The sequence below is a fragment of the Athene cunicularia genome, assembly GCF_003259725.1.
Source record: "Athene cunicularia isolate RWA chromosome 4 unlocalized genomic scaffold, athCun1 chr4_part1, whole genome shotgun sequence".
Taxonomy (NCBI): domain Eukaryota; kingdom Metazoa; phylum Chordata; class Aves; order Strigiformes; family Strigidae; genus Athene; species Athene cunicularia.
This window is the reverse complement of record NW_020799098.1, coordinates 41,691,717-41,701,847: the sequence shown is the minus strand read 5'-3', so window position 1 is coordinate 41,701,847 and position 10,131 is coordinate 41,691,717.

The window sequence follows — 10,131 nt, the reverse complement described above, 5'->3', positions numbered from 1 at the left end:
CCCCGCCCCCCTGCCTCCACCGGGAAGGGCTCCGGGACCGGTGACACGGGCCACCTTCGTCGCGCCCCTCATTCGCCGCCGGCGCCTCCAGGTGGGGGCGAAAGCCGCTGGGACTCTGTTACAGCTGTGTTGGCGCCTCGTACCTCTAGTCAGGCGGGTAGGAGCTTTAAAAACTCCCCGTCATTTCAAGACGAAACTTCTAGTGCCTTAGGAGGAAGGAGACACACAAGCTGTCACGTCGCCTCTGAATGCTGATTTAGGTACATGCTGCCTTTGTAATGCCGCCCGTGTTACTCCCTGTTGTACGAATCATGCACACTCTTCCCCCTCTTTCTGGCTTTCCCGTCTTTGCAGCTGCAGCTGTATGTTAACTCAAAGCCTTCAGTGACATCCGGTGTTTTTCCCGAATTAGTTAAATTTAATTTAGAAATGAGCAAGGTGTATAAATAGTTCAATTACCTTTCCAGCATAGCTGACTCCATATTTAATTTTGAATTCTGCCTGCCGTCATGTTGACCTAATTCGTCTAATTTTGTGATGTTAGTTTTATTCCCTCGACTCGAGTAACACTCTGCTTTTTAGGTTTGTACTGGCTGCGTGTCACAAGGTTTTAGTAGGGGGAGCGGGACAGGGACTGCAGGGTGGCCTCTGTGGGGAGAGGTGTGGGGCTGCCCCACTTTGGGGACGGCTGGTTCCTGCCAGCTCCACAGCGGAGGCACTGCGGGCCACACCTGAGCCCATCAGCAAAGCTGCTGGTGCCTCTGTGAAAGCTTAGTAAGGCAGGGCAGAAAATGCTGTGTGGCAGGCGGAAATGGGAACAGAACGAGTAAGAAACAAGGGGGACCACCAAGGCCAGAGAGAGGAGGAGGTGCTCCATGGCAGAGCACTGCAGCCCCTGGAAAACCCATGCTGGAGCAAATGGATGTAACTGTGGTGAGCCCACACCCGAGCACGTTCTCCTGAAGGACTGCAGCCCATGGAGAAGCCATGCGCCAGAGCAGAGGAAAAGTGTGAGAAGGAAGGAGAAGAGAAACGGTTACATACTGACTCAACTCCCCCTGTGCTGGTCAGGGAGAGGAGGCTGGAGTGAAGTTAAGCCTGGAAAGGTGTTGTTCTAACATGTGTCTCGTTTCCCACTACCCAAATCAACAATTACATTTTTATTTTAATTGGCAATAAATTAATCTTCTCAAAGTCAAGTCTGTTTTGTCTGCAACAGTGATTGGTAAGCAATATCCCTGCTTTTATCTTAATGCATGAGCTTTCTCATTCCTGTTCCTTCTATTTTCTCCCCCTGATCTACTGGTGAGGGGGCTGCAAGCAGCTGGGTGGAAGCCAAGGCTAACCCACCACAAGGTTGCAAAGTATGTTAAGAGAACACAACACTCCTAGTGTAGTATCTGAAAGTATTTTCCATGGTAAAAATTGAGAGTTACTTTCAAATTTTAGACTAGGGCCAAATCCATCAAGAGATTCTCAGATCTGATAAGCAGAAAAAATGCCACTTCATGCAAAAAGATGAGTATGAGATTGCGACTGATCTTAGAAAGTTTTGAGTTTGGTTATAAACTGTAACTACAGACAGTGAAGTATGAATTAAATCCACTAACCTGCATCTTACACTACATAATACATGCCATTTTATTCTTAAACCTGTATCACTAAAATCAATGAGAATCTTGTCACCAGTCTGACAGATACAGAGGATGATTGCCAGATTAGGATTTATGTGCCTGGCTCAGAAAATGCTACCTATCCAGAATATTATATGCTGTAATAAATGAATCATAAAATTCAAAGCAAAGGGATAGAGCTACTGCACAGAGGCTAAGTAAGAATCAATAAAACAGTCATGTTATTCTCAGGGTGGGTTACAGAGTCAGTCCTTTCTACAATCATTCTCTGACAATCCAGTTTGTATTTGTCAGTCTTAATTTCCTACAAATCACTTTGCCCTTTGGCAAAGAACAAATTTCACTATAAAGCTACTTGTTTTAAAAAAAAAAAAAAAAAAGTATAACTTATTTAAACTTTCAAATCCCCAAATTTCTGGTTTCACAATCAAGGTAATCTATTTTGGTTTTGCTTCATGTGTGTTTCACACTTTCATCAAGATAATATTATTCAGCACTTACGGTGCATCTCCAAAGAGGAATAAAAGTGACTGGGATTTCCATTTTGTAAAATTCCTTAGAACAGTAAGCTCTGATATGGTTTGGATTTTACAAAAGTTGCACTGCGATTTATCTAAAAAGTCATCTTCCACACCTATGAATGCAGTTTCTACTGACAACACATACTAAATGATCAATTATATGTAATTTTGCCTGAACCAAGCTATTTGAAGCCTTTAATAATTCTAAATGTATTCCTTATAATTTTAAGCACTCTGATCTCCGCATAATTGGTTTAAGAGCCTCATTCTGATCAAGGACTTTACACAAGTTGATAATTCCATTTATTCAAGCACACAAAAAATGATACTTGATTGAAATGGCATTTTGAGGATCCAAAACTAAGAAATTTTCTTTTTTCCTCAATAATTACAATGCTTTTCAAAGATTAAATTTATGTATCTTGAGAATTATTCTTCCCTTTATTTTAAATGTACATACATTTCTCAGAAAATATATCAGTATTGTTACATACAGATGTGTCTAACAATAGCATCAGTAAAATGTGACAGGGAATGGAGTACTTGCAGTAGTGATAAGAAAATAATAGTAATGGTAACAGGTACATAATATTAAACTGAGAGTTTAGTAACTAACATTTTTATCACTATCTGGTTAAAAACCATTGCTGTTATTAATAAAAAATTGTCTTTCAATTTCAAAATATGGTATATTTTCCACGTTTTCAGCAATATAGATTTTTCAAATATTAAGACTTCCTAGTTTAAAATCTTAACTATTCAGGTTACTTTACCTCTGACTAGCTGATGGACCCTACATGGAGATAGCAAAGAAGATGGTGTAACTGGTAAATATAGTTGTAGAAGGTTACATGTTTGTCATAAACAATATTGATGTTGCATAAGGAAAAGGATGGCGAGATGAAAGAAATATATGTGAACATGTATTTCGTATACACATCTATGTTCTATAAAAGGGTGTTGGAATACATAATAGCTGTGCCAAGAGATATATTGAAAGAAAAGTTTGTATGTATAGGTTAATGATATAGGACATGCTGAGAAATAACTAGGAAATACAAAGAAATTTGTGCCCTGAACGCTGTGTCTCAGAAGTGCTTTACCCGCTTCCTGCAAATGAAGCATGTGTTCATTTAAGGCACTAAAGCATGAAGTTTATTCAAATATAATAACACAGGCTTACAGTTAAAATAATTTTTTAAAATTATGCTGAAGGGAATCCCAAGGGAACAACTAGCTATCCCATTGCCCACAAGCAAAACCAGATATACCTTGGCAGATATACTCCTGACAGATGTCAATCTAAAACTAATTTTAGACCACAGAGCCACCAGCAGTGGAGTCTGTCAGTGATGGAAACTCCACACTAATCTATGTCAGCGATTTTTACCAGTCTAACTTCAAAAGAGGTTTCCAGTACCCGAAACAAGCATTTCTTGTTGCAATTTAAGCTTATAATGATTCACCAAAACCAAAGAACAAATTCCTATCTTCGTTCAGCAACTTTTCTGTATTGTAAACTACTGTAACCCCATTCCATGTTTCCTCCCTGTGATATTATTACCACATTTTTACCCTATCCTTTTAATGTTACACCATGGTTTTGAGACCTCAAATCACTTTATCTATTATCATTCAAATTTTTCAGATCAAGCTCCATTTTGTTCATCATCAGTGCCTAGAGCACTAGAATACCTTGTTTATGCCTTCTCACTGTTGAACAGAGCAGAAGGATTACTTCATAAACAGAAATTATTTTGGCTTGATATGATTTGTTTTGTCAAATACATGTTGACTGCTATGTACTTTTTTGGTATCTTCCACTTAGAAATAGTGTAGTGAATTACCTGTCATTCTATTTTCTAGAAATTGAGAGTAGGACAACTGGAGTTTCATTTTCTGACCCTTTTCCAACTCACTCTTTTGAAGGTCCCTTTTTTAAAAGACCCTTTTAATTTGCTTTTTTAGTCATCTGGTACCCCACTTGTTCTTTACAGTTTCTCCAAAGCAACTACTAACAATTCTGAGATCCTTTCAAACATTTTGTATATATGCAGGGACAGAGTTCATAAGGTAATAAAAACAATCATATTTTTACAAAAATTACAAGATGGAGTTGTTAGAGTTGTTATAAAGTCTTATTGAAGCCCTTCCTTTTTGATGTCATTGCTGTGATAGCTGAGTTAACCACTTACGTGCCTTTGGTACATGGGTTTTAAATGATTGTTTCTTCCATTTCTCTGCTTACTACATTCTCCTTCCGCAACAGGCCAATTCCCTTTCTTTCACCCTCTTTATTCTAATACATACTATGTTCATCATATTTCTAATTAACCTTGATGTCTTTTGCTAGTTGCATCTCAGCTTCCCCTTGGCTTTTGTACTTGTGTCTTGAACTGCTTTGAAATATTCATCTCTCATAATCTTCCTTGACTTTCATCTTCTACTTCAGGCTGCTGCAGACTTCAAGATTTAATATATTTGGTCTTCTATGACTTTCCCTATTCTTCTGCTATTATTGCAATTTAATCCTTAATATTTTTCCTGTGGCATAAATGCTTCAAGGTGCTCATAGTTCTCATTCTTCATGAATATGATTAGATTACTAAACATCTGTGGATCTCTGCTGACACAACTGTCAAAAAGCCAGAAACCACAAAGATTCAGAGAGCATGGGAGCTCATGTGATCAGCATTAACCATACATCCGTCTGTGCTTATCAACAGTTTATATACCCTTCAGAATAATGATGAATGGGCTTCTCCAAGATCGGGGGCAGAAGACCATCTCAAGACAGGTCTGAGCAAAGTTCTCACAAGCTTCGAACTGAAAGAGGGAACATCTTACTGGTGTGACATCTCTGCCTGACATCTCGTGTAATCTTTTTCCCATTCTATATAGCCTCAACCATCACAGCAGATGCAACAGGAATTCATATAGATAAATCCTGGAACTCAAGCCTTCAAAAGGAGAATTTAATGGAGTTTGAGTTCTTCATCCCAAGCTTTTAAACACAGAAGGATCTGGCCTTTCATATAATACAAGCTGCAGAACTTTGACATCCAAACAACCTCAGCAGGTCATGTTTGACCTAGCCTATTCACAAAAAATACCTTGTCTAGATACAAAATCTTCATTTTTCACTTTGCTGAATATTTTCAGTTGTTTTCATTGTCAAAGTTGAGGTTATACTTCTAGGAAACCATGCAGTGAAATTTGGTATTTCCTGATGTTCAAAATTTCAAAACTCTCTTCATATCCAATGAACAAACTGTATGTTAAAATTTATAACACAATTATATGCAGTGTCTTGATGCCAAAGACAATCTTCTATGTCTGCAGTTTGTTCATTATAAACTGAAAAGTCTTCTCATCTGTCAGTTCTCGGTAGTTCCATAAAAAGTCAGAATCTTTTCCTACTTGGGAGTTTTGTCTGGCACACATCACAGCTTCCAGAAGGCAGCAGACATCTTCCTGTGCCCTAGTCCCAGACACACCCTTTCAAAACAAACATGCAGTAGATCGTCTGTGAATAAAGCAGTCATAACATCGTAAAATGGATAGACCCTTTAACTGAATTAATGTTAAAACCTTCATGTGTTATTCACAATCTTCTTGAAAAAACACCTTCCTAGTTTAGGCATCTCCAGCTATTTTATATGTACCTTATATAGAAGTACTCAGCTTCCATAGCTGAGGTTGCATTTTCAGGCTTGACTCCATTTAAGTACTAAAAAATGTTGGGCAGCCAGCAGAGTTTTGTGTGTTGGATGATGACCTGTTTTAACCATCTCACACCATAACTTCTCAATAGAAGCAATTCAGAAGTTGGGTAGGACATAGGTACCCTTTGTGAACTTCGGCTTCTCTAATTTCTTTATTATTAGTAAGATAATAACATTTGTGTCTTCAGGTTCCCTTATGAACAGAGTGGTCTCCACTGCCACTTTATTCCCCTAATTCTATTCTGTTAATTTATCATTCGAGACATACTCTGGAAATTCGTATTTTTGGCTTTAGTGAACTTTTTCATTAGGAGCATACATATTACAAGTTATATGATGTTTTCATTCAGTTGTGTGATTTTATTCCTTCAAGTCCCAAGAGGAGAAAAACTGTTTACTCCACAATTTTCTATAATTAAGTATCCTAGAATTTTAAGGAGAAGGTCAGCAGTTCTCTAATTCATGCCTCCTATAATTTCTGTTTTCCAAAGTATATGACTGGAGAAGGTCTTCCACACATGTTTGTCATTCTCAGGCAAAAATGAGAAATAACAATAAGCAGAGAGAATTTACCACTGCTACTTTTACCCACTGAAAGTTTCCTGTTAGCCCAAATTTATTGTTCAGAAATACAGAGGTACAATTGGAGTTATGCTCAACTGTGGTTATACTATGCTGTGAAAAGTATATTGTTGCTGGGTGATCTTTTTTCATTATGGATTTTCAGGTCTGAAATAAGTTATAAGAATCATTTTGCAAATCCACTCATATAACTTATCTGAGCAAGTACTTCTAGTGTAGACAAAGCTGGAGGATGAAGTATGTAATGAAACTGTTTTTTTACAAATCCCAACCCAGATAGTCACTATGCAGGTTAAGTCCTCATTCTTTTGAATAAGAATGAAAATAACATGAAAGAAATGCATGCTACATATTTGCAGATTTTTTTTTTCAATCTCTCTCTGAAAGAAGCTCTCCTGTTTTTCCTTACTATGGAGATCACCAGCATCTCTTAAGAAATGTCTCTTCATCATACAGTTAGAAAAATCCATGAATTATTCTAATCATTGTGGTTGATTAAACAGGTAGGGGTCCTTTTTGATTCTTCATTTACCACTTTTTCTTTCTTCCTGATAGTTCTGCACAGATGGATTTTCAGTGCCATTGTAGCCTCCTCATCTTAGTAAAGTTCTTTAGGCATGCCAATTAATCTCCTTACTAATATTTACTCTCCCTGACCACTAGTCATTGTCTGCTTTTACATCGTACTTTGAAGAGACAGGGTTCTTAAAATTCTTGAATCTCTCTATTAACTATAGCTCTAGACTATACACGGGGCAAGCAAGAAAACTATTTAATGACAAATAAAAGTTTAACATTAAGACATTTTTCATTGTTTCAACATTCTATATGGCTCTGCTTACTTTTTTTTTGTGCAAAACAGGGTTTTTTCTCTTTTACAAAAATACTAATCAAAATGGCAAATTTTACTCAAACCAATTTTCAATCAAATTTATCAAATACAGAAATATTCTTCTTTATATTAGTTCATATTTTAGGCTATTTTGAAAGCCCATTTATTGAGGAATTAATGCTTTCCATAAAATGTTTTATGTATGATATCCAAAGCACTGGATACAATACAACGTATATGGTTATTATATATTGGACACTGCTGTCTATTGAGCTGTATGTTCTAAATACAATACATATTATGACACTTCTAATTTATTCATTGACATATTATCGAGACTGTTACAGAGATTTCACAAAATCTGAGGAATTCTAATAATGTGTAAAAATGTTCATAATAGTGTCATTTATGAAAAAACTTATTATTTATCAATTGTCAACCATTGTTTATGTGAGAAATATAAGAAACTAGGCATATGTTTTCAGAGAGCAAAGATAGGTAGCTACAAAGTACTAATAGTTACTCATTTGGCCTAATATCATATTTCTGAAAAATGGAAATTTTTCCAAATTCAGGTATCATAGCTATTTAAGGGAACCAAAGACTTCACAAATGCAAAAGCTAAGCTGATCAAACATAAGAACCATCTTGCCCCTTTCTTCTGTCAGCAACTGGACAAAGGCCTTCCCCCACAAGTCTCCTATATCTTACAGTGATGACAGGTTGACCTGCAATACTTTATTGACTAACTGTAAGCTGATAAATTAACCTATGGAATTAGCTAGCCACAGTGGTGCAATTCTTAAGAGTTTGGTTGTACCTACCATGCATCATCCACCTAAAATAACTCTTTACTTTGATGTAAATCTGAAGGACTGCACAATATTTGAGAGAGTTTTGCTATTAAAGTCACTGGGATTTGGGGAGCATCTGTATGAAGATTTATTGATAGAACCATAATTAAAAAGCAAATTATGACTTTGTGTAGTCATCATGTTAGATCTCAGAGCAAAGTGTAAGCACTGAAGGAATCTGTATTACAACAGGGCAAGAAGAATCTTACTTTTACAGCCCAATCACAAACCATATCTATGCCTTATCACTGTTTATATACCTATGTAACCCAGTTCAGAATTACACAGTTTTACTTTACTGGCATATTTTTCTTCTTCAAAACCACATTTTCTGTTGGAGCCAAGTCCATTTCTAATCAAATATGTAATTTGACAAGAGTAAACATTTGTGCCCATTACATTAATTTGTTTGGGGCCTGTAGGCACTATTACACATGCTGTATGTCTTACCTTGTTACCAAATCATTTAGAGGCAAGAGGAGGCTACACAATTAAGTATAATTTTTTTACAAATAACCTTGATGTGTAGTCTAGGTCTTTGAAACAATCTCTTTTTTTATAAGCCTGTGCAGTAATCATCAAACTTTCTGTATAATTTAGAAGTAAATTAAATCATGAATCTTGCAAAAATTAAGGTAGGATTTTTAGGATATAACTGAGAAGAGGCTATGCACATTTCTATCCAATTTTGAAATATGAATATATGAAGTTTTGCTGCAGGAAAAAAACTTTCAGTGACACATTGCTTCACAGGCCCTGTCTACAGAAATTGCATTTATTAAAACCACCTATAACTTTTTCATCTTTCTGTCATTTGCTGTCTTTCAAAAATCACTTCCCTCTAAATCATTTTCTTTTCTATGATTTTCAGAATACAAATACCTAGTTTCTCTTTTACTTACTCCTTTCCATCTTTATCTTCTCTCCCTCATCCTCTCACTTTCTTCAGTTGACTGCTTTGGCTTTATTTTTAATTTAATAAATAATCACATGTGGTCTATTGCAGAAGTGGAAAATTGATGTGGAATAAAACCACAGCACAAAAACCACTGCTGTAGAGTACAGTTGGCCTTCCAGATTACTGGGGTTGATGAAGGTATTTGGAGTTAATTGGTACAAATTTATAAGTTATTGCAATGTCCACTCAAATCTCTCTATACTGAGTTATTTTGAATTGACAACAGTGTTTCACAATTGGCAGCTCGTCTTAATCAGTACATCTAGGAAGTAAATTAATATTTTGCGATATGATTGTTCTTGTTACTATTCCAATATTTTCAGCACCTTTGATACATGGAAATTCAGAAACAAGGTTCCAAAGCAAAAAGCAGAAACAGAAAATATATTTAAGAAACTCACAATTCCAGTTCTATGGTAGTCCAGTTAACAGATAATCCAGTTAGACAATTAAAATGTGTTTCTGCAAAGTAATTTTTTCCTGTCAGATGCTAATTCTGCCTATACAGGGGACATTTTAACATAGCAAAATGAATCACTTTATTCAACCAAATTGAAGTATTTCATTGTGTAAAAAAATAACTGAACACTAAGTTTCCAGGTTGGTCAGAATTAATTTGCTGCAATTTTTAGTTGCTGTATTTCAAAGATGGAGTTCCTCAGAGTCCCAGTCTCTGTGGGCCAGATATGTGTCTAAACCTCAAAAGAGACCATGATGAATTCTACAAGATACAGTTTTGCCACAGAGCCTGGTCAGAGACCTGGAAATTTCGAACCATCTATCTTCTTAGGTAGACTATATGAGAGCATAAGAACACAAAGTGTTTACCCAATAAAGATGTAATTTAGAAATACCAGTAGATACAGTTTGACAGACTCATATTCTGAATATTCAGATAAATTTAAATTAATGTTTCAATTCAGGACAGTCAAAACGCTGAAGTGAAAAAGGCATTTTTATATTCTGTATTCTAGAGAAAGTTTTAGGACATTGACTTTTCATCTACATTTTATGTGGAAGAAAAT